This window comes from Cydia strobilella, chromosome 15 (assembly GCF_947568885.1).
Source record: "Cydia strobilella chromosome 15, ilCydStro3.1, whole genome shotgun sequence".
Lineage (NCBI taxonomy): Eukaryota > Metazoa > Arthropoda > Insecta > Lepidoptera > Tortricidae > Cydia > Cydia strobilella.
This window is the reverse complement of record NC_086055.1, coordinates 3,264,760-3,291,983: the sequence shown is the minus strand read 5'-3', so window position 1 is coordinate 3,291,983 and position 27,224 is coordinate 3,264,760. Positions and strand designations below refer to the sequence as shown.

At 36.1% G+C, this 27,224-nt stretch overlaps 1 protein-coding gene across 1 annotated transcript in view; it reads right to left on the bottom strand.

The window, feature by feature from the left end:
• Positions 1-27,224, bottom strand: part of LOC134747771 (connectin-like) — a 302,894-nt gene that overhangs the window by 6,085 nt on the left and 269,585 nt on the right. The window contains exon 3 of the mRNA XM_063682406.1: positions 26,482-26,512. The gene's annotated coding sequence lies outside the window, so the exon portion shown is untranslated. The remainder of the gene's footprint in view (positions 1-26,481; positions 26,513-27,224) is intronic.

Sequence of the window (27,224 nt, the reverse complement as noted above, 5' to 3'; positions counted from 1 at the left end):
TTAAAACTCATTTGGATTACATCGCGGCTTCCCACCAGTTCGTACTCGTAATACATTAAATTTACATTGAAATCTGTGTCGCCACATGGGTAATCCCTTCCCTAGTGACGTGCCTCGGGAATTACACCTTTTACCTCGGAATATTACCAATCTAGACTTATATTGACCGGGATATAGACCGTGATTACCTTTTGTATTATTTGTGAGCTCCCGATATTTCGACGCAGTTACATGCATCATGTTCACGGGTGACTGAAGATAGCGGGTGGGTGTCAAAGTTGTGTAGACAGCGCTCTGTCTACCCTCATTCTTGCGCGTCGGCTGCGTTCACTTTCAACGTTACCAACGGTCGCATTCACACTTGTTGTTGTTAATACAAAAGGTAATCACGGTCTATATCCCGGTCAATATAAGTCTAGTGAAACTAACCGTGAATCATTCAAAACTCTAATATTACCAATCCCCCAATAGTATTCCCCAAATAAGAGAACAACACCGTTTATCCAGGGGACCTAGCCAAAATGACGTTTGCAGAAAAAAAAAAACAAAACGCTAAGATATACGTAAATAATGTATGGAAATGAAAGCGTTTCGTTTCGTTCTTTGCAAATGATTGTAATCTTGGATACGCCCCCTGGTGTGAAGCTCAAATCATATTCGCATGAAGCGATATTCCTCATTTTCATCAATGCTTGTGAATTACGCTCCCATTTCATGTATTCTCTGTCATAATAATATTATGGTATATATGTGAAGAGGTAACATGCTACTGACGAACCTTTCAGATTAGACTATAATAAATCGCTGGTCAGGTGATAAAATAAAGTACGCACACTACGTAACGACGTACATAGATACGTATTTTTATCATTTATTTAGATAACTAATGTCATTCATTTCAGCTAATTAAAAATGTAGTTGTCCTCGTGGCCTAAACCTATTTGTTTTGTATTTAGCAATATGCACCAGCTGTATCGCACTCATGATTGCTCTGCGGTTTAATTACATGCATCATTATTGAATTTCATTTCACGGTTTGGAATTCACTTTATCCATTGCTATTTACCAAAACAATTATTAAATGTAATATTTGTTGCTTTCGAGTCAGGCTTAAAGTATAATTGGTGTGTTTGAAATTTTGTTACTTAATTTTTAATCTACTAGTTCTGAAAAACACTGATTATTATCTCAATTTCGATTATTTTTAAGGACAACTGAATTAAACCATGTATTAATTTAGTTACTAGTAGGATACTTACTGGAGAAGTAATTACGTTTTTAAAAGCTGGGTTGTAGGTATTTTTGAAAAAAAAACCTGTAATTAATATTGTCTTCTGTTAACGAGATAGTTATACATGAAATAAAACTATTTAAATGGATTATATTGCGTAGAATGCATTTAAAATACACGCCGACGTTTTAAACACTTTACTGCGTTCGTGTTCTCCCGTTATCAGTCTTCCGTTTTACCACAAATGATGTAAAGGGTTCGAAATGTCGGGATGTAATTTAAATTCATTAGACGCCATATAATCCGTTCAAAGAGCTTTATTTCATGGTATATTAAACTTATTTTTTAAAAACAATGAAAACTAGTATACGTTTGTCATTGTCACTTCCAAAAACTTACAAATCCACCACAAAACCATGACTATTATAGCACAAACGTTCTAAAATCACCTCAGGGATGTGATAAGTTAAAACAAAAAGGAACCACCCGCTCAAAGGCGTCGCGCGTCGTTCTAAAAGCTCACCCAGCGCTGGCGAGTCCAATCATACCCTAAAGAACCAGTAAAAAACTTTAAAATCTATTGCCTAAGTCAGTGGTCTTTAACTGCCCGCACCTTAACTTCGGACCTCAGTGCAAATATTTTGCCCTTGGCCCCTGAGACCCCTGGACTAAGTTATTAAGTTAACGACCATGAGTTACGCCGTAGAGAAATAAGTATGGTGGTCTAACTACGTTAAAATAACACTACGAAAAGCATAAAAATTGATAATCGTTCCCGCAAATTTGACAGCTATGTAAATTGGTTGACGAAGTATGGCCCTGTACATGCTACCACAAAACATATAGGACCATAATAGCGCCATTATACTTAAGCTTTTCACTATTTAGTGATACCTCTGTATTTTTAATAGCAATTGAATAGTGGGTTGGTATATCTCGAAATCCTAGTTTAAACTAGATCTTTAAAGTTCAATTCACTAACGTTTCCTAGGCAACTGGAATGCATGGCCTGAAGCCCGCATCTTGATAAAAAGTGAACGCAAAGGTCGGCTGATACTGTGAGATTTATTACGGGGAATCTCTGGGGAGCCAATACATTGCTGGCTGAACTGTTTGGCTTTTGGTGTGACATAGGATGAGATGTACAAAGTTAGATTTATGTGATGCATACCTTTATTTAAATAGTGCATCAAAATGTAAATGGGTATCCCAATAATAAATGTACCTTATACTTAACAAAAAAAAACTATGTGGATGGTTAGTACTTTAAATCAAAAGTAATTTTATTTTATAAGAAAACCTGAATTTATAAGTTCATTTGGTGACGATCAACAGAAAACGCACGTAAGAAAGTGTCACAAAACTCACCAAAAATGAGAAGAGTAGTAAAAAATCATTGCCGATTCTGACTAGAAATTATAAAAAAAAGTACCAACATGTTTATTGATAACGTATAAAATACCAACGTCAAAATAAATATTTGGAGGTCGTAAGGCTTCTACAACAAAATCAAATAGCCCATATAAGCCCTCACTCGCCCTCATTCGTTTGAGCATACATAATTTTGTAGCATACATACCTACTAGCGACATCTAGTTGAATAGTACGAAACTAAGTAGTTCGGTACTTCACAGTGTGTTGTACTTATAGTTGGTCAAACCAAATTGTCAGTAAATAAGAACAGAAAAAACTATACTCATCCTTTTCCTTTGAGTGCTAGTACTAGTGTAAGACAACGATAGTATGATTCTCTTTGTCTATGTTTATATTATTTTCTATAACCGAATGAAACCTTTTTGGTATGGCGGGATAATGCTAAAACTTTTTTAGGAACGGTTTTAAGTACCTAGCTTAACATAGGTACTAGTTCTGTTGTTCTTGAATTTTTGCTGTTTGCAACTATTGGTTATCGAAGATTTGTAAAGGGTTTTTGTGTATGTATCTAAACTTAAAGTTTGAGTCCCTGTTGCTTGTCATGTTTGAATTATGTAGGTAAACTTTTAACCGGTTATGGTTTCGCGTCTTTTCTGTGGACAACATACAATAAACGGACATTAAAGCCTAATTTTCTTACTGTATCTTTATAGGCATGTTAAATCGATCTACTTATTACAAAATTTAAGATGAAAGTCCTAATTTACGATTTGTAATGTATACAGAAAAGACGCCGGTTTTCCCGAACGTTTTTGAGCCATGAGCTTTTACTCGTCATGTTTTATCTATTTGTATAATCTGTGCGTCATTTTTTTTTTCGGCTGATTTTATGTTTCTTTATTTTTGTCTGTTACCTTCTGTAATTACTTCTCACTTGATGGTGTCATGAAAGAAAGAAGAAAGAAGATCAGCGCTGGAAGTCGCCAGCAACATGCTGAGATGAGGCCATTTCGTGACACTTTATTCTCACTGTGTTCTTTTTATGTATGTCTATTGTCTGTGAGTTAACGAATAAAAACATCGTATTCTATTCTATCTGTACTAAATATCTGGGTGGTAGAGACATCTTAGATAAAGAAATTATCCGTAGGTATATTATAAATTTCATCTAAATTGTTAGTTTAGATAAATATATCCCTCTAGTTATGGTCTACTTCATTTAATAAACCTTTACTTCAAAACCCTTTTGCATATAAAAGGTTACTAATTTTATTTTAAGTGAATAAAGAGTACTCTTCTACATTTTTCATTTAAAATTCATTCTGCAGTCACAAGACAAAAACTGACACCACGCTCGTACACTTTATTTCACAAGTCACACTTTGTAATTCAAATATTCATACATCGTCTTCCAGACTTATCTTTATTCCATTTTACATGGGTCTCTGTCGTTTTAATCGCGGATTTAAATTTCCATAAGGCTGTTAACATAGGATTTTAGCCATGTCAGTTCATAGAATAAAATTAGCATTTCGTATGAGGACGTAAATAATTGTTGATGAAAATAGTAAAGGCTAGAAGATTAACTTTTAATATCTGGGGTGATATACCTAACTTCTTCTTCTTTTCGTGTCGTGGTTCCAATTTTATTTTCATACGATGGATGACCAGTAGGCAGCGGTGTTGACAGCCCTGGCTGTCGCGTCCCTTAGATCCAGTTCCGAGCAGTGATGTGGGCATGCGGGGCACGCCAGTAGATGTGCCATGGTTTGCGTTGCTGTGTCGCAGGTACACTGAGTCGAGGGGCTACGGAGCATTCCCCATCTGGCCATGCATACCTAACTTAATATCTGTCCATTAGTATTTTATAGATAACAGATAGATATAACAGTAGCTTAGTATTTATAGGTAGTTATTTGACTACTGGGCGATAACTAAAATGACAATGTTTTCAACAATTGTGATAATGTATGTATTTAAATTTAGATTTGATTTTTTATTTTATTTTATTTTATTATTAAGGAATGGTACTTGCGTATTTAATTATGATTGTCCCCTTTATCTCAGTACGTACAAGTCTCATATAAAAAAAAAGTCAGCAACATCTACGGGTCAAAACGTGGGTCATACCGCGAATAAAATATCCTGATCATACCGTGAATAACATTATGCAGGTATGTTAAATAATAATATGAGTGAAAACATGCCATAAAATATAAACAAAGGCATGTATGAGGTGGCTATTCAGAATATTATATTAATTATATAAACTGTTTTCCATTCTCATACGTTTGTGTACCTATTAACATAGGTATTGTGATATAATGCTCCTCGACTTTGGCCTGTTTGGTTTTGAATTTTTCATTAGAACATTTTTAACGCTTTGATTTTTTCGAGCGTTATTAATGCCTTGATGTAATAAAATCATTTGCTGAAACCTTCTATTGCCTACCTATCAGGGACCGGCCCGCTATCCCTTATCGGGGTTTTATAAGGGTATTGCATAAGGCTTAACTCACCATACCCTTTGCCAGACGAAACCCTTTGTTTTGGTTTTAAAAACCCTTATATAAAGCTACCACATTTGAGTAATCGGTAGCCCAAATACCCTTACAAAACCCTTATCATCCGCTCACCATCACCTTGCATATTGCTTATAAGGGTTAGCCTTATAAAGGGCTTCCCTTTTAGCATATAAGCGTGCTAATTTAAGTCGTCTACCTTGTTCATAAAGCACACATTACTTCGAATCCGAGCGATCGTCGGCGGCGACGGCGGCGTTCTTTGACTAGGCACGTATTTTCTTTCCTTTTCATACACTACCGTAGATATATACTAATCCTGTCTCTTTCACGCAAAGGGAAACCTTTATAAAAAGCGCTTAAAGCTAAGGGTAACCCTTATTAAGAGCTAGCCTTATTTTTGGTTAGCTTTTCGGTAAGGGTTAGTCAAAGGTAAGGGTATGAATGGGCTTGCAGTTCAAAAGAGAAAGTCTTTCAATGTGTTAGCCGTGTTTAAGTGTCGCCCATTGAAAGGGTTTTATCGCGGAAAGGGTTGTCCGGTCCCTGCTACCTATACGTAAACGTAGTATAGAAGGGTATAATTGCGAACAGTAAGCCAGCTTTGGAAGCCGAATGCCTGCCATACACCCACAGGTATCAGTGCTCAAAAACACACAACAAAATAAGTTCCGCCGCGATTTACCAAATCAATGATGTGAAAAAAACCATGTATTTTTCCTCAAAAAGATCGATCTGTAAAGATAAAGTCATTAATTACTCTCGCGGAAGTCACTACGCCATTTTGTAGATTGGATGTCAGGATTGACGGACCTCAGATTAGGCGAAGCAATCAAGGCGCGAATGTTTTAGCTGTTGCTTTAGAAATTTTAAGAAGAGCCATCACTACACCCTTATAAAACAAAGTCCCCCGCCGCGTCTGTATGTGTGTTTGTATGTTAGCGATAAACTCAAAAAGTACTGAAGGGATTTGTGGTTTTCACCTATCGATAGATTGATTCTTGAGGAAGATTTAGGTGTATAATGTGTAATCAAACAGGACAAGTATGTAATGATCACATTCTTTGAATATGCTAACTAACCCTCTACCCGACCTGGAATTCCAATTCCCCCTGATTCAACCAAGTAAAACACATAATAAAATTTGGTTCACAACAAGTAACACTCAATAATAGCGCTTAAAACAATGAACGTAAAACATTAAACGCCTCAAATTCGCCTCATCGGATAACCTCTTTGAATTTACACCGCGTACCCGGTCGGAATTCAAATGCGTTTAGGGCATGGGGTAGAGAATTTAGCAGAGGTGACTAAGCTGTGTGAATTTCTTGGACGAGGCATAAAACATGGATCCCACTGCACGCGTTCTCGTAATTCTCATTCTCGAACCACAATGACAGCTGACAATTATAATCTTTATTGTTTTTGCCCAATAAGCACCTAAGTTACACTACTATTGACCTACTAACACGAAATACCTAAGATAAGATACAAATATTAAGTTACTTAGTTTAGGTATTGATGTAAAATATGTTAGAGCCAATTATTACTGACAAGATTTTATGTTCACTGTTAAGTAAACATTGTTTAAAACCATATTTGTACATTTACAGTATTTACGTACTATTTAAGTGTATTATGATTGTTATAATTTTGGATATTTTTAAATGAAATAAATATCTTATCTTATCTTATTAAAATACAAGTTTCAGGTTAGGGGCCCGTCTCTCAGAAATGCGTCTATATAAACGATACGGATGTCACTTTTTGAGAGCTTTTGTTAGAAAGGGACTTCCACTTGTATTACAAGTTACAAGCTTTTGAAAAACGGCCCCAGGAATCAATAACAAAATCGATACAATAACAGCGACCACAAAGCAAACAACAGGGAGCTGTTTACGAATATTGGAGATCGTTTATTTGGGATTTGAAACGCATTTCTGGAACATGGGCCGGTCAAAATACTCTGATAAATAAATGTGGTTGTTACTAACCGGCCACTTCGAACAATGATCTAGATATCAAGTAGAAATTCACTTCATATGAAACAGAAACAATAACGAGATATTTAAGAAAGTTATGTCAAATTTGACATTTCCGCGACTCCGAATGTCCCCTAAAACGATCTTTTTAAGATTTGCTTAAGATACTTAGACATACAATGGATATCTAATGGATATCCCAAAAGTCACAATAATTGCAGCGTGAAATGACAATTGGTTTTTCGAATCGAACTGTAAAAGATAACTAGTTGAGAACTAAACTATAACGTATCTATTAGATCTCGTATCTAGTAAGTATCACGTTGTTCGAATTGACCTGTATGATTAAAACAGGTTTATTTTCCAACCTTCTCCGCTCGTCCCTCCCCCATGCCGCCTGTTATCATAAGAGTGCTCACCAAAGACAAACTAAGCATTTTCCGATAAAGACTCGTTGGTAATGGGAGCTGGCACGTACAGATAATGCCGCTACACTTTCATATTCTTGTCGTTTGTGCGATTGGTTGCGTTAATAAATTATTCTTGCTCATAATCGAAACGGGAAATATTAGACAGATATATTTTTATCAGTATTTATATCAATTGAGTAATCAAATGGAAATATCAAGTTGTATATGACTAATATGACATATAATAATATATTATCAAGTGGAATTTCCACTTTTATACAAGGTGGCTAAAAAATAAGTGCATTATCGTGGCCAGGGACGTTTTTGGATAATACTGAGCAACTTTTCCTATGGGACCAACCACAAAATCGCGAAAAATATATTTACCGTCCCATAGAAAATGGACCAGGCAAAATGTATCATGTATCATGTAATGTGTTCCATAGTAAAAGTATAGAAATAAAATAAAATAAAATAAATGCTCAATTTGGCCATTAAACGTATGAGATTTACAATCCTTACAAGTCCTCACAAGTATCCTTACAAGTACTTCCAAGTATGTGATCAAATCCGCAATCTCAGGCCAAGCACTAGACTGACCTAACTTAATACGATTCACCAAGTTCTAAGACTTCGCACAAGTATACTATAACATCTGTAAAGCACTAAAACTGAGCCAAGAAACACTTGAAATTGGATACGGGTTGAGCTGACTTATCGTCGGGGTGAAGGCCGTGCATTCAAGAAGCTTACCAAATGCAGGGCATCATTCGTATCAATTAACTAAGCGCCGTTTTTAGCGGTCACGCACACTACAACAATCATTATGCCCACACATACGCACACAAACAAAATATTACCGGTCCGACAGCTGACGGGGAGCTCCGATATGGCTGAATTTATCGGAAGCGCCTTTCCAATATCGGATGTCGGAAGGCGCCTATGACAAAAACAGCTGCAGGAGAGTGCCATTGGCATCAAGTCCGCCTTTTTTGCGTGATTTATTGTTTTTCAGTAATTATGATTTATTAAATGCATAAATAAATACAGAGAAACACATATATCTTACATTTTATCTCCTTCTGACATCCGACATCGGATCGGACAATGTGAAAACGCTCTAACAGCAATGGTCATACACATTTCATATTTACTAATCGCTTTTCGGTGAAGGAAAACATTGAGAGGAAGTGGACTACGCCCGACAAGGGCTAGAATCCCCTGCGGTATCATGTGCTCCACGTAGGAGGTCATCACCCTCAGCACTGAGGAAAACGAAGCAAGGAGGAGGAAGTGTATAACTAGATCTATCTACTATATTCACAGTTGTCTAGTACCCACAACACAAGCCTTATCAAAGAGAATGTAAGTACCTATGTAGCTAACTGTTTGGCTACTTCGAATTGAGTATAATTGTCTCGTAATATTGATTAAGGTTCCTATTATACAGGTTAGCTCGAGTCGTTCAATAAGCTACATGTGAATAATATCAAGCTTGCAGCCGATCTTGTTTGTAACGCGCTGTGGACAGCTGCGAATTTTGAACGGGCTGAAGCCAACGAGTCCGTATATATGGCTCTGTATAGTTTCGGAAATACTATTCACCGATTTTTATCATTACCAATAATGATTGCTGAGTAATTCATCATTTCACCTCAAAAAAATATTTCCGACGTCACGGCAGCACACACTCACAATATGTTTATACGCAAAAGGCGTAAGAGAGACGGCATAATTAAAATAGTAACTGAGTTAAAAAAGACGACTGCCAGTGTCACCGTTAAAGCGTTCGCTAAATTTTATTGCATGGGAAATTACATACTTTACTGTTGTTTGACGTTAATCGGTCTATTAAATGTGGTTGGTGCAACTGGGCATAAGTAAGAGCAAACTGTACAATCGTCCGCTTGATGGTAACATAAACTAATGGCCATATTCGGCCATAAACCACACAATGTAGTTATATGTATTAGCTACTTTGTCCTGGGACACAATGCAAAATAGAAAATAATGTCATGATAGTTTTGGCAACGCCTATCCTACACTATGCCAAAGTTGGCTCACTTTAAAATGGCCGATGGCAGGCAGCAGTTGGAATCCCGTCAAAACTGTCACCAGGAGGCCAATTCACATTTTGACATCAATTAAATAGTGTTATTTAGTTATCATTCGCCCATGCGTCTCGCTTGCTCCAATACGTGCGCGGACAAGTATGAGCGAAATGCAAGCGCGAATTATAACTAAATTATATCATCTAGATATCAAAACTTACATTCGAATTGGCCCCTTAGTTTAGGTCTTAAAGCTTTTCTATACTTTTTTGGTCCGGTTTATCTTATGGGAAAAGAGAGGTCAGGCCAACGGTAAGAGATAGACTGCTACCCGATTCAGATTTATCAACTTGTTACGGTTTTGATCATATTTCGATACGACCTTGAAGATCACACGCTGATTGGTGCATGCAAAATGAAGTGAGTTGTGCGTCGGAGGCGCGCCTATCACCATGACGATCGTCAATATCGTATCATAACCAGTGCAAAACCATAACAGATTGTTAAAATAGAATTGCTCCTGGTGCAATAAATGTTCAATTAGGGGCATAGGGCGCAGGGGCAATATTCTGTCCCCTTTTCCGCGCTCCTATTCCGCAGCCTAGCGGAATGGACAGGCCTATGCCGCCGTGGCCCGGTGGCCGAATGGCGCAGGCACCTGCCGCGATAGCAGAGGACGCTGGTGCGAATCCAGCCTGGGGCACTGGAGGCTTTGGACACTTTTTCTTAGTATATGAAATTTATTTCAATTTATAATTTATATATTATTCTCAACTACATAGTTCTGCCCTCAATTTCGTCGGCATGGATGATGATGATGATTGATAAAAACTATCCTATGTCCTTCCGATCCTCAAAGTATGTTCATAAAGTCCTCGTCAACAGAACTTGGAAATAATGTAAACAAACATGACAGATTTTGTTAGCGTTTGACACATAACCAAAAATTTTTACGAAGGTTATTTTCCCTGAAATATTAATAATTAACATTTAATTCAACTAAAAATGTATATGAATAAAATATTTAATTATGTAGACTGTTGATGGTCATGGTCATGGTTGTCCTTTTAAAGAGCGAGATTACGAAGTAAAGAAGGTAAAATGGTTTGTTTACATTATTTGCAAGTTCTATTGACGATGACATTACCAAATTTCATTTAAATCTGTTGACCAGTTTAAGCGTGATGAGGTAACAGACAGACGCAGTTACTTTCGTATTTATAATATTTATTATTATAAAGGGCATGTATTTAACAGATCACCAGATCTAGTAATTTTGGCATTATTTTACTTAATTTGGTAATATGTATACATTTTTTGGTAATCATAGTGGTTTATTTAAGTGAAAATATCGCATTAATTTGCCCTTCAAGATTTGGTAATCATTAATTATATTTGGTGATCATTCATGATTTTTGGTGTTTGAATACAATTTGAAGTGCAGTCGTGATTTAAACAGGTGGTAGTTTTGTAATTTTAGACCTTATTTTTTTGGTGTTTAGTATTTTTTGTGGTGAAAGCGATTTCTTTAATAAGGGTACCAGAGTATTTTTTGGTGGTCATTATATTTGGTGCCATTATAAAGTAGGGATAGTAAGATTAAGAAATTATAAAATTAGGAAACAGGTAAAATTTTCATCTTATTCTCTTATTTATTGATATTTGTGCAAATGCGGGTAGCATATTTATATCCGTGCGATCAAGCTGCACAATTATCACTTGACTACAGACTATGTAACGATTTTTAAATTTGCTTGCGTTAATATCTTCTGGGTATTTTCTTGTCAACCGGGTAACTTGACAGGTACATTAGTGAGCCTTCTGTTCTTATCTTTTCTACGGCCCGCATAAGAATGACTGCAAAACGAATGCCACTTTATTACCCCGATAGGTAAAGCTCCTATTTTTCACCGGAGATCTGCCTGAAACGCAGAAACCCTTGATTGAGTCGTTTCGCGCTTGACATAGTTTTGTACACTCTGCGTTTTAGAGATTGCTTTTATCTCGCTAACCTCGTCGTATGCTTTTATTAAATGACAGTTTTTTTACAATTTCTGTTAGTTTGTAATTAGCTTAATCATTTAAAAGGGCAGATCTAGTTTTTTGCAAATTGTCGTTTTATAAGATTAACTCTTTATATTTCCTCGTAAGCTACATTTTGCAAGTTGTCGTTTTATAAGATTAACTCTTTATATTTCCTCGTAAGCTACATTTTGCAAGTTGTCGTTTTATAAGATTAACTCTTTATATTTCCTCGTAAGCTTACTTTATAATAATAAATATTATAAATACGAAAGTAACTGCGTCTGTCTGTTACCTCTTCACGCTTAAACTGGTCAACAGATTTAAATGAAATTTGGTAATGTCATCGTCAATAGAACTTGCAAATAATGTTTACATATAATGTTTTAAGAAGGGACAAGGACACTATTGCCTAGCCAGCGCAATATCACGTAGAATATTAGGAACCGTGAAACAGGCACTTTCTCGGACGCTTCAAGGCGCTTCGGGGACAACAGTCAACGTTATATTTTGATACCTGGTGACATTGTTTCTTGCTGCGCATTATTTACTTCAACATATAATGCAATGTTTACTAATAACACAAGTATTGCCATACTTACTAGGTGGCCTCACTCTTTTATTCATTTTGTAAGCCTTCAGCCTGTAGCAAGGAAACTATTTTTTTTATTAGAACTTTTGTGTCACGGCTAGGTACCGTATCAATAAATTTGTCACGACATTCATGAACATCGACAATCGATTTTTTTCATGAATTCACTTTAGGTATTATAAAATAAGTACGAGTATTGGGTAATTGAAATGAATTGAAATCAGTGCTGGTTTCAGACGTTATATCTATAGGGTGTTAGTAGGTACCTACCATAAGTCTTAATGAGTAGGTTAGTAAAATAATTTTAAACGAAATAATTAGTTTGTATCATCGTAATTTTTCACAAAAGTACCTATGATTGATAATAATTATGTTCCTAAAAACGTCGAATTCCCTTCTTATCAAACCACAACGTCAACATTCGAATTTTAAATTCCATCGCCGTAAACCGAACCCGTAAAACTGATAGAACGTTCCAGAATCGTTCCAAACTCAAAAGTAATAAGTTTTTGATGGATCTTGAGGCATGATTGCGGTCTTGCTAAAGGGGGACTCAGTAAGGACATCATCTCGTTATATCGGTCTAGAGGTTTTTAGTGCCAATGCTTTGTGCCTTGTGGTGCTGTTGTAGTTACTAAATTGACAGTTAAAAGTATGATAATTACATGAAATGATTAATACAGTATGTTTCTTTTTGTCGTCGATTATTGGAAATAACTTCTGTCAGGAAAATTATTATTTGATCTTTTGTACTTATTAAAAAAATACTAACGTTAGAGCATTCCTGAGAAGTAACCCTACGTGGGATTTCAGGGTTTGTCCGATGGCTAAGGTTACCCTGTATACATACTGACTGTAGATATACAATCATACAACGGATAATCAATCATCTAAATACTTCTTCATGACATTAATTTGATCATTATGCGTTTATCAGTATTTGGAACATTTGAGATATAAAAATACATGACATTTTATGCACGGCATAGTTGTGACCGTCAACATTTATCTTTCTATGTACTGATACGACGGCCAGTGATGATAAAATTCTCCGTGGTTCCTACAATACCTTTGCTTCAACGGTACGCGTGCATATTTTATATTTGCACGGCTGTGCACGCGCTTTATTTGAACTGATAACATGAAAATGATAGCTAAATGTTTAACGATGTGGAAAAAAAAATGTTTATTTAAATTTAACTACACAAGCCCACAATGGTATTTTCTACCAGTCAACACAATAAGATCAGAGAGATTCTGTGGGTATTTTAAGGTAAACTTAGAGCCTGCAAAATTATCAAAATAATTGTAGTGCTTTGCTTTTAAAGAACAACGCGAAATTAATACTTTGTGATACAGGGCCAACCAAAGAGACTTTTAGACTTTTTAGGGTGAACTGTGAACCTGCAAAATTTTACATAGAAATTACCTAAAGCTAGGCAACGCTTAGAGCAACACGAAGTTAATATTTTATCGTAACAGCAAAACGCGGAAAGTGCTTCATATAAACATAAGTCTTCCTACTTTTTACAAATTTTACGATACCATTACTCGGGCTTCTTGGCCTGGCGACCTACCAAAAGTAGGAGCTACTGATCTTTTGATGTATCGGGGTTCTACATTAGGCTCACGCCCGCGTCATAAATTGGCTAAAGTGAAAGAGTATGTCAAACTTAGGATGTATACAATATTAATATGGCAACTATTTATACAATCATAAATGGTTATGTTTACATACCAAATTTCAGCTTTCTGGGACTTCAGGAAGTACCCTAGAATTTTGATGATCATCAGCGAGTGAGTGACGAAATCGGGGTTTTTTAGATATCAATAAAATCTAAAGTATAAGAGCTATGCAATTGAAACTTTTTATGTTAAATAAGTCTACTATTGACATCATATCCCGATAATTTTGTTTATCTGGTATAATCCAAGCCCAAGTTATAGCGCCGTTCACAAAAACGACGAAGCGCTTCGAGAAAAAGTAGGTAGTCCCCTTGCGCTTCGCTTAGCTCGTCCTGGCGGGGGCACTACCGTGCCCCCAGATATTGCGTATTCGTCATAAAATCTAACATTTAAATGCTCATTTCGCCCCTATGACTAAAAATTGTTTTCTTGTATCCTATTACCAAAAAAATTACGAAATCTAGATTGATTGTATATAAGGCGAAATTGAGTTTTTAATAACTTAATTTGATATTGTTTACAACTGAAGTAACAAATTGGTTTTATTTTATTCGTAGAAGACACAAAATAATATCGTATTACAATAGCGAGAAACAGTACAGCGTAATAAATTTGACCCAAATATGTTAGAAAGTTTGTACACGGGTGAAACGCTCATTTTTCGAGCAATCTTTCATGAAAAGGGCGCCGACAGCTGACGACGTCCGTACACGTTATTGGCACCAATTCCCTGGCACGTGCTCTGGCCAAACCGTACCGCTGGACAAATACCCGTGATGCACGAAGAAATTGTTGAGCTTAAAAAAATCAAATATAAAGAAAACAAACTAGTTATTGTTGCTGTTGAGTTTTATCATGAACATGTCTAGCATAATAAATATCTAATGAAAGCTTTTGAGGTGACCGTACTCTCTTTCACCCTCCTTCTTGACAAATTTAATGATTTAGCTTGTTGACAGAATGTCCTTCCATCGCATGGGTGGTTTGTCACCACCTCAAATGTTAGCGGATTTTCACTCGTAAGTCCAATGTCAAAATCTCGTCCAATGACTCGTCCATCCAGGAAAATGTTCTCGAAGTCATAATGTACCTTCTTATTCACTCTAGGCATTTAATATCCTATCCTATCAAAGGAAACTGCTATATTTCAAGATGGATTCCCTAGAAGACCGACGGACGCTCTTAGATGCAAATTTTTTGTACAAGTTAGTGAACCACAAAATAAATTGTCCGCAACTGCTGACGTTGTTGAACTTTCGTGCTCCATCTCGTTTCCCCCGTAACGCTATCACCCCTCTTTACGCCCCGCTTAGAAGAACAGTTTCAGGTACTAACTCTCCAATATGCAGGTTATGTAAAATTGCTAATGGTTGCTGTGACAAGGCGGATATGCACTGTGACCCACTAAATAAATTTATAACATCTGTCCGAAAATATTTCTTAAAACACAAATAATTAGAAACATAAATAATTAGAAAATAAGTTTAAATTTAGGTATTTCTATAGTTGTTTACTTATATTTGTTATGCATGCGGTGTTTACCTGTAAGTAATTGTGACACCACTCCTTACATGTTTTAGCTTAGTACATTATTAATGTATCCATGTCAACAATTGTTGGTAAACCTTAAATAAATAAAATAAAATAAAAATAAAGTTGCATCAATAAGGAGTCAAGCCAGTTCAGAAACAAGGCCAAAAACTTGGACAACAACATTGTCAATGATAAGTAGTAATTAAAACTCTCCTTCCTAGCATGCTTAGAACAATCTAAATAGTAGAGTTTGTAAGTGACACTAATGAAATGCTAGTAATGTATGTGCATGAAGCATACCTACTTATAAATTCAAGCTTTAAATTCACCCTGTCAAGCCTTTCTCCTTTTAATATAACCGGACGTATCTCATATCCTTTTGTTGCTGGCATTTTTATATCCGCCTGGTTATATTGAAATACAATTTAAGTTTTAACTTTATTTTGCAAAAATTGTCTCCTTTATACATTTTAAGACGAAGTGGAATTACAATGTTTTGATGTGAAAAGTAAAGGCGTAAAGGTGCTTCACAATATAAAAAAAAGGTAAGTGTCGTGGAACACTCGGTTGGAACGAAGTTAAGATAGGCTGGTGACGCGTTCATGTTCATGCTCATGCTCGTGGTCGTGGTCGTGGTTGTTTTGTTTTGTTTTGTTCTGTTCTGTTCTGTTCTGTTCTGTTCCATTCTGTTCTGTTCTCATTAGTCTCATTACACATTTCGCAGTATTACGGCTTGTGACGGCAAATTTTGACACATATATCGCACTAGTATGGCTTGTGACTGCAAAATTTTACACTTACCTATATTATATCGCACTAGTATGGCTTATGACGGCAAAATCTTACACTTTTTTTCGCCTAGCCCCATCGAAAAACCCTCCGATAAGGAGCTTCGTTTCCCTGTGTATTACGAGATTTTGACTTCTACATGTTATGTATTTCAAAACCGCTTCAAACATCTCAAAAAAGTAGCATAAATTCAGAATGCTAAGTAACATTTTATGACAATGGCTACGCTGCATTAATAACAAGTTCAATTTGCCACCAAATTCTAGCACTTGCAATATAACTGCACCTAACAACCACAATGTACGTGAGCGTGACTGCAATGCGATATCCTAAACCATTATAGTGGGAGGACGAAGATTTATTCGTTGGTCATACAAATGAATCTACACTATTTGTGGTTTTAAAATTTATATAACTGCGGGAATGCTATTTGTCTCGTTTTTGAGGACCTACTTGGAACATAACATATATTTAAAATGTACATATTCTCAATAATCATAATAATTTATTAATAATATAAAATTACATGTCAATCCTATATATTTTCAATTGTTTAAATGGCAAACGACAACATACAATTATAGCTTTATAAAATAAATTACAACTAAATTAAAAAATAGTCCCCCCGATCAGATCCCTGCGAACGAGTGCCCATATTGCTGGCTACATTCCCGCTGAATGGCAATTCCGATTCTTTGGCCAAGGAATGAGCTAACACGAATGTTGAATGACATATTCTTAACTAGGCTAAGCAAAAACAAAATGTTTTTTTCTTCGTAGACAGGGTCACTATGTGATGTCACTATCGACTAGGTCAGACAGGTCGTCGTTTATATAATACTCCCTCATTTTGTTCTATATTCCAGTCTGTACAAAGCTAGCTTAGACGGACTCCTGTAGGTATTTAGAAAATAAAACAAATTCTCCCTTAGAAGATCATGTTGACATAATACCACAAAACCACCGCATGTGCACATATATAAGTACTAAGGTACCCATGTTGCTTGCTGAGTAAAATAAAAATAAATCGGTAAATCGGCGTCACTTGTTTGATTTGTACCCCAAAAAAGCTCCGCAGTGTCCGCAGGCAAGATCCCCTGTTTATACCCTCGAAATCATGCGGAAAAAAGGATGTTCGAATTGGGTACCGAGCATAGCAAATTCGAACCAGCATTAAAGTGCGCTCACCGAGTACTTTGTGCTTACGAATCTGCAGGTCATAATACGCTGGTCCGTCCTAGACATAAACTCTTGTTCGTCCTCTCGAATGAGAATAGCCGCCAGAAATTCAATCAACCACCCTAAAGTCGAATGCGACATCTTAGGGAATATTATTTTTCTCCGAACTTACAATCTAGTCTATATTATCATTGTTTTATGATGTTGTTTAGTTGTTTAAAATTCATTGGGGTCGCTCGAAATGGTAAAATGATTATGGGAGAAACATATTTATGAATAATTTTGTTTTCTTTGGGGGAGAGGGAAAAAAGTTATTTGTTTTTACAAGCAAAGTTGTTGTTTAACACCTCGCGAGCAAGCAAATTATTCAAAATAGTGAAAAAAGTGGAGTCTTGAGGGTTTTAAGGCATGAGGGTTAACAAAGTTTGCTCCTGTGTAAAACTCAAAAAATGTCACTACAGCAACGCGAAGAAAATACGAGCTAGAACACATTACATATTATCAAATTCAAATGAATGTTATTAAATATTCGTCAGTCAAAGTCATCACTTAAAAGTTATAAGTGTTCTACCAGCCAACATGAGGATGCAACTACATATTAGTAACCATTCAACCACAATATTGTTACCAAGATATGAAGTTACCTATATTTAGAGGCTTCATTAAAAAAATACAAATCAAAAAACATCCTGTCCAAATTGAAAGCCTGCCATCTTCTCATTTTGAATAATACTTGAGATCTGTTAACGGATTTATATTCCGTTGAGACTGTCATTATTAGTGAATTCTCCTGATTTTCTGCTCCAGTTAGAACAATGCGATTAAATTTAATAGAATAAGACAAAGACGAGCTTTTTCCGTCTAGCGCTTCATTATCTATACTACTATATCGGTTTCTGCGGACTACAATATTTTTGAGAAATTGGTGGCTGCTTTCAGGTACAAAAGCCGCAATTATGGTGACATTTGGAAGATATGGGATCAATTATTCTGGTTCGGTACTTCTGTTCTAATGTAGGTTATAAACGGGACCCTATTACTTAGACTTCTCTGTCCGTCTGTCCGTCCGTATGTCTGTCTGTCACCAGGCTGTATCTCATGAACCGTGGTAGATAGACAGTTGAAATTTTCACAGATTATTTCTGTTTTTCTCTATTTTTGTTGCCGCTATAACAAAAAATACTAAAAAGTACGGAACCCTCGGTGGGCGAGTCCGACTCGCACTTGTCCGGTTTTTTACAAGCTTTTATGTAACTTGCCCTGTGTATGTATCGCGTATTTATGTATGTTATTTTGTTAGTCTGGGTCAAATCTTGGAAGCAAAATTTGACCCACTTCCTGATTTCCGACTGAGCTGAATTTTTTAATACATAAACCGGATGACAATGAAATAATATGATGACATGGAGCTGATCTGATGATGGCCATAAGAACTCTGTGATAAAACAACTCAAACTTATTGTGTTTGGGGTTGTTAGAATTCTCTCGATGAGTATTACAAAAAAGAAAAAAAAAGAAAGAAAAAAAAGAAGAAGAAGAAGAGGAAGAAGTGAGAAAGTACAGTCAGCGATAAAAACTTGAACAATTATTTTTTTGCCAAAAACTTTTTTATTGCAGTGTCCTTAATAGTTTAAGAATTAATTCATAGTCGGTATGCATTTTTGTAGCGGGGTGTAGTCGATAGTCGAATTTAAACTGTTGTGAGACATACTAACATTAAATAATTTCACGGTCTAAACCGTGAAATTATTTAACCTCGATAGTGCTTACCAGTTTACATTGCCGCTTGGTTATCTTAATAAACAAAACAAACAAACATTTAGAACATCAACATCAAAACTTTGTTTATTCAATCCATATCAAATGATCCCCACAGTTCGACAACTGACATCAATAATATTAAACAAAATGGGTCAAGAGTGAACTGATCTGATTTTCTATTGATATTGGTCTTTGAGGGGCTGGGAATTGACAATTTGGAAGGTTTTCAAATGTTTTTTTTTGGCAATAAATCGAGTTTACAGAGGCATTTTTGTTTGTTTTTGTTGACACGTATATAGGTAATACCTATACATTTCAGTTACTTATCTACATTTTAACAAAATAAATATAAAATAAAATATGTATAATATATAATTACTAAAATTTGTACATAAAACAATATTTCAACTGACCAAATTTGTGTTTTTAAGTAGTCCTATATATAAATTATATACAACACCCTAGGTATATTTAATACATATTAAACAAAATATAGAATATGTTTTTTTCCCGTTGAACTATTTGAATAATTTTAATGTGAATTTATTTGAGCAATACAAAATTTTGTATTATTACTTTAATATTACCTTACTTTTAAACATTATTTAAAATTTCAGATTGTTTTCTAATTGGTATTTACAATTCTACTCCCACACTACCATACCATTCTCTGAACCAAGGCGGGATCGATCGGAAGTTGAATTCAATACAAACGTAATAGGATCTGCGATGCACTGTCAGATAGCTCGATTGCTTATTGAGAACGCAATCGTGGACGAGTCATGGTCTCGCCTCGGAAGACCCAATATAAGGTGACCTCGAGGTTAAGTAAGTACAACTATATGTATGGGATCTGTTATATACCTAGAGTCCGTTTAAGCTACCTTTCCCGAAATTCCAGATTCTTTGGGCCGTAATGCTCTGTACCTCATAGGGTTGCACGTGCCGCCCTAAGTAGGTACTTCTTTTTGACATTAGTGGTCCACAGGAACAGATAATGTGCATTGCAGTCTTCTCTGACTCCTGGCAGAACCTGCATGTCGCTGTCGCATCTTGTTTCTTTCCAAATTAAAACATGTGTTTGTTCTTACAGTGTCCAGTCAATATTCTAGTCACCGCTCAGGTTTTGTGTCTTTTGGGCCCTTTGATTATAGCTTTGGAGTATTCTTGTCCTTTGACGAACTTTCACCAATCAATTGCACTAGTATTTTCTAAGTTGCTGAGCAGAGAATATGCATCCCGTTTTGTGATTTACTATTTAAATAGTAATTTCTTGATATTCAACGGTAATTAAATAACAATTAATAATTTCTTCCACCATAAAGGATGACTCACACAAGAACGGTCTGGGTCCGAGCCGAGGCATCTGGCACTTCGTTTTTTGATCACGTGATGCTTTTGTAGAAAACTGAAGTGTCAGGCGCCTCAGCCCGGAAGACAGTGAAGTCATCACTGTGCTGACAAATCATATTCATAACCGTTTGATAACAAAAACAATACTATTTGAAACGGTTTACGTTTTTTTTAAGTCACGCGATATGTTTCGGAAGCTAGTCTTCATTTTGAAGCACTAACAGCGAGTACGAGTAGCGTTCACGATACCCGCGCAGAACGCTTGGCGTGCGATGAGATAATCGGTTAGGGGGGCTCCCGGTTTTCTCAAGCAACCGAATTGCCATTGGTAGGCAAGCATTTTAAACAGCACTTAAGGTAAATCGAGCCATTCAGCGACGGACGATTGACTCGCCGCGAGTCGCATCGTACGAGTGTGTCATTGTGCATTTGAATAAATTGACGGTTTCAAAACCAGAGAGCCTACCGCGAACCACGTTCGACGTGTTGCCTCCCTGTTACACTTACGAATGTACAAGTGCGTGCTGTTAATATGATAAGCTACTATACACATTAGAAAACTAAGGGATTCAGATCGAAGGTCATTGGGGCATGGGATCCCCTTAAGAGAAAACCATTACATTTCACAGTCCGTACAGACCAATAGCCAGTGAATAATGTTATAGATAACCTCCACTTAACCGACAACACAATTGACGACGTTAAAGAACGGGCGTGTTTAAAATTGCCGCTAAAGCACCCTGGGGGGCAGTAACGTTACCCTACTTAAGTTACTGTTGGGAATATTGGACAGGTCTGTAAAGTCAGATAAACTAATAATACACTATTTTGTCTTATTCCACGTTCGTAAATAACATTTAATTTACTAAACGTAACCTTTATAATTGCTAACCCGTTTTTAGTGTGTTTTACTTAAGTTGAAGTTTAAGTTACACTTTAAGTTTTCCAAAACGCCTTGGTAAAATCGCGTTTTCACTAGTTAAAAGTACTTATGTGCAAAGTGCCTTGGTGAAACCTATTTTTCAAAAGAATAATTCAGTTAAAACTACTAATACATATCGAACTAAGAGATGGCCAAAAGTCAAACCTAACCTATCCATATCATGATGTGATCACAAAACTTCCGTGAGACACAGACATATTAAATATATTAATAACGGGTCACTCACGTGTTTTAAGTCGAAAACGCTCGACATGTTTCAGTCCGTACCGAGTAGCGTCATCAGGAGCTTGCGTCGACGGTGACGGACCGCCGCGGCGCCGGTGGTACGGAGTGAAACATGTCGAGCGTTTTCGACTTAAAACACGTGAGTGACCCGTTTATTTAATATGATGTGATCAATTCTAAAATGGAATTTTATAAGTGAAATTTTCTCGCGTCTACTGAATTACCGTATATTTGATCATCAACGCCAATTTAACATTACCTATAGCTTCGTCTCATAATTCAAAGTTTGAGCTAATATTATTGGAAGGGCTAAAAATAAAAACATTTTAAAAACATATGCTGAAAATTTTATATTTTCACGAAATATTTTCTAAACCGTTTATTTCGACGCTAACAATAAAGTTGGCGTACTAAATCACGCGCTATAATTGTTTTTGTTACACAATAGAATAAACTTCTCTGCACATTACCCGGCGCCCAGTTTTTTACTCGACTCATATTTCTTCATAGCACTTAAGTGGGAGTTCATTAAAATCCAGTTTTACTTTATTTAATGTTTTTATTACGATGTGCAAACGACAGTTTCAGAGTGTCGGGGGAACATGAATCCGGGATTTATGGGGCAAAGTTGGCGCTTTATGGCAAAGTTGAGCATACTGGGTAAAGTCGACCGTTGGCATGCGCTGCAAGGTCAGTGGGTGACTGCTGGGAGTTGGGTAATATTTAATTTTGTATCAAGCAGAAACGTCTGCGAACGATGCTATTAAGCGTAGAAATAAATTAAAAGTGAAAAAAATCACTGTCAGTTCAGCCTCCCTAATGGCTAATATATGGTGGAAATATTCGCTGCATTGGGCACGGTCTTGGTGGCTCAGATGGTAGAGCACTGCACCAGTGGTCGTGGGTTCAAGTCCCAACCAAGACAGTGAATTTTTCCACTTTTAATTTATTTGGGTAATATTTGCTTTGTTAAGACATTTTTCCATCCATGTTTAAGTTTGATGATGTCGCAACGATTTTACCGTCAAATGCAAATAACGCCAAATTCTACATGAGAATTAGAATTATTTTATTATGTTGGGTATTTTAAATTTATCGATATTTTATGTTAATAACGACAGGCTGTGAATTGACAGCCACTTTTTTTAGAATTAGTTGGGTAAAAGGATATAACGCTTAAGGTACTTGCCTGCTTAGAAATAGAAATAGCAATGTACTATTTAGGTACTAAGGATTTTTTAAATTCAACCTTAAAGGGGGTTAAAATTTGTTTGAAAGTTTTGAATGAATTTTACGTGGACAAAGTCGCAACCGAAGGAGTGATTATAGATTTTGATCGTTTCATAAAATGCCATTTTAGAATTGTTCACTTCATGATATTTAGGTTACGTTAGGTTTGACTTTTTCATAATGTGACCAACCGATCATAAATAAATAAATAATAAATATTATAGGACATTCTTACACAGATTGACTAAGTCCCACAGTAAGCTCAAGAAGGCTTGTGTTATGGGTACTCAGACAACGATATATATAATATATAAATACATAGAAAACACCCAAGACTCAGGAACAAATATCTGTGCTCATTACACAAATAAATGCCCTTACCGGGATTCGAACCCAGGACCATCGGCTTCACAGGCAGGGTCACTACCCACTAGGCCAGACCAGTCGTCGATCATTTCATCAAATTATTATCACATTATGGATTGATGTATGCCAAGATCAGGCCACGACATACAGTACATTTATGGTGCTACTTTACCACGCTAGTGCGATAAATTTCCTATTTTCCGCACTTGTATCGTAATGTACTATTTCTATTTCTAGGGGTAAACCGAAACTACCCGATAACTATTACACCTATTTATATATATATAATGACAAACTACTTCTACTACTATGTACTAAGGTACAGTTTTCTTCACAATTTTCCGCACAAAATATTTTCCTCGCTAATAGCATGCATACTTACAAATACTGTCATTACAAAAAAGAAATAAGAAAGGCCGTGGAACTTGTCGTTTTAAAGCTTTAGTAAAAGGCAGGGCAATTACGCAAAAACATTGGACCTATTACCGTAAAGAGGCGGGTAAAAACCTTTTGTTATGCCTTGCACATGCAAAACATCGCTTTTTTACCTAAAATTATGTAGAAAATCTAATTATGAACTCAAAGCATGTGAAGGAAAAATTGAAAATTGAATTTGTGGAAAGTGCACACTATAAAAAATACGTCGCTAGAATTAACTCGTAAATTGGGGGTTAGTTAAAACTTCGCTTCTCCAGGGAGATATATTATGAAAATTCAATTTAATGTGCCAGTGAACAGCCCCAGTATGTACGTACTAGTACATTTTGTTTCTGAAACAGCACTAATATTGATACCAGTATGTGTATGTACAAAGAACAGTATTTATTCGACCAATAATTTTATTCTATTTAATAGTATTTGTTTATAGACTATGGTTTTTAGGGTTCCGTACCCAAAGGGTAAAAACGAGACCCTATTACTAAGACTACTCCGTCCGACTGTCTGTCTGTTCGTATGTCTGTCTGTCCGTCTGTCTTTCACCAGCTTGTATCTCATAAACCGTGATAGCTAGACAGTTGAAAGTTTCATAGATGATGTATTTTTTTTGCCGCTATAACAACAATATAAACAATAACTATAATAATAACATAATGCTTGACTTGTTAATGATAATACTAAAATTAATAAACAAATGCCTATAAAAAGGGAGTTCCTTCTCTTATTTGCATATTGGTATCTTAAATATGGATCTATGTAGACCAAATTAGTTCAAAACTAATAAAGTTCCATAGTAAAAAAGATTAAAAATATTGTGGATAAAATATTTGGAAGAATGTTTTCAAAGCGACAATATTGAAAATATCATGATTGTTTATAAGGGTCTCTATTGTTTCCCATAAAGTTTTAAGTCATAATGTATTGTTTGTCCACATTTTCGTTAGTCATAATTTGGTTTTTCTCAGAAACGCGTAACTTTTCAGGATTACCATAAAACAAACCTAACCTAACCTTAATTTAAAAAAAACCTAAAACCTAACCTTGAATTAGTTTAAATTCGACTAACCTAACCTGACCTATCTATAGGAAAATCCTGAAAAGTTAACGGTTTCAGGATTATGACTAATGATAATATGACAATCATTACATTATAACTTTTAATAATTATGTCAAACAAAGGGACCCCTGTTTATAAACGAGCCTGTTACTGCCCTTCGCAGGACAACTCATCTAGGTATATTTACACCGTACTTGTGGCATTGGGGTTGGTCCGTCGTTAGTACTGTTTTATTGTGCATTTGTATAAGGACCAGTGAGTTATGGAGACCCGGAACTAATGCGGTTGCTGATAATGATCTTGTGCTCAGCTTTTGTGTGAATGTGACATTTTGGAGGTACAGTATACTTTTGGTTCGTGTCTAATATATTTTATACAATCGTGATATAATAGAGCTTTTCAGTCGAGTACCGTATTTAGGCAACGAAGCTTGCTGAGTTGAGACAGAAAAATAGCAGCAAATGGGTAAGTTGAAAACAATAATTTCTGTTTTGCTTGAAATTTAATATATCGAGTTATGTCCACTTTTATATTTTTGATACATTTGAAATCTGCATACAGGTACTTTCATTATGATGTGTTTTATGATTTTTTTTGCAATATATCAAACTGGCATGAAATAAATTTCATTAAGATATTATTCGCATAGCTTCAAAGGCAGAACGACAAACTTTTTCGAATTGCAAACTTTATCAGGTAAAAAATAATAGCTAAATTCACGGATCATTAAGCTTCGAAAAATATTATTTCCGATTCACCTTCCAATTTGGAAAGCCATTTTAAATCACCGAAAAATTGCAGCAGGCCGTTTAACAAAATTGTCCCAATATCTGTAACTCCAGCGCTCGCCCCGGGGAAAGTTAAAAACCTAGCTCACAACTCTCGCAAAAGTAGCGGATTCAGTATTACTCTAAGTAATAGCAGTTACGTCTAATATAAAATTGGTTTCAGCTGAATGGGCATCGTTTGGACTCCTGTTATTGGATCAGATCCAAGCCGAATACTGCTTGCTTGCCTTTTTTCCTCCGTGATACTCATTTTTATGACGATTTCTGACGATGGACAATTTTCGCGAATAAATTTACTTATCATATTTTACTGCGGCCCCAATAGATTCGGTCAACTATATTCATGTTTATTTATTAAGGCTCATACGATTGGGAGGCGTGTGTACCGTATCCCAATAAATTCGGTATCAGTAAATATAGTCATTTTTGATTTTATAACATTATTTGCTGGAAAGGGTTAAATTAAATTAAAGTTAAAAAGCTTTTATTTCGGATTAATTACATCCATAGAATTACATATTATTAAAATTAAAATTAAAATTAAAAAAATTAAATTAATATTAAACTTAAAACTAACTTAAACTAAACATATTTAAAAAATATACTTTTTAAAAACTGCACGTGGTGCGTGCGATTTCGCCCAGTGGCCAAATATCGGGCTGTCATATGCCCCTGCGACCGCACTCAGGAGCCCGTTGGTGCTGCCGCGCGCACGGCGCATCAGGGACGCGACGCGTTTGCGCATAATGGCATGGAAATCATCCGTGTGTGCCTCCGCGAACATCCCAGAAGCACTGCAGTACCGCGGCAGCCCCATCAGCATCCTGAACGCGTTATTGTAGAGGACGCGCAGCGCACTATAAGCTTTCTTCGTGTAGTTGATCCACAGGCTGCAAGTGTAAAAAGTTAAGTGAAATCATCGAAGGCAAATAAAATAATGAAGGTGGCTTACCTTTCTCACTTCGATTACAGACGGATTTAATCTGAAAAAAAAAAATTTTTTGTAAATTCGGATGAAACATTTTCTTGTTATTGTTTACTTGGTATTTTCATAAAATATAAATATTTTATCATAATGGAATTTGTTTAGGGTGTGTCACGTGACTCAAATCTATTTGAATATAGTGATGAAATTCCAAAGTATCTCAGTGGCTCCTCTCATTTCATCATACTGACCCACTAAGATGGGCCAGCGTGTATAGAGAGGATAGTGGTGTCGGATGGCTTATGGCGTGGCGGGATGGCGATGGGATGGCCGCGGTGTCGGTTTTTCGCACATCAAAGGTAGTGGGCCAGCGATGGCGCGTACGCATCTACACGTGGCCCATTTCATAGTGCGTGCTCTCAACCATCGCATGGCCATCTCGCTGGTCCAGCGCTGGGCCATCGCATAGAGGAACCATAACACTCGTATTGGCAACTATGATAAAAGACTTTTAAATAGGTACTTTTCGTAATTTGAAGATTGAATCTCGCTAATATGTTTTTATTAGAAAACCTGTTTAAATCAAAATTACCTTTTACAGATACATTTTATTTTATTTTATAGGTACATTAGTAAAAGATGGGTTCAAATCCCAGCTCGGCAAAACACCATTTGATACAAAACACTGATTTAAACTTTCACAATTTTTACTCATTATTATTTATCTCCACGGGACTTAATCGCGTAAAATAGTTTTAAATTTACCTCGG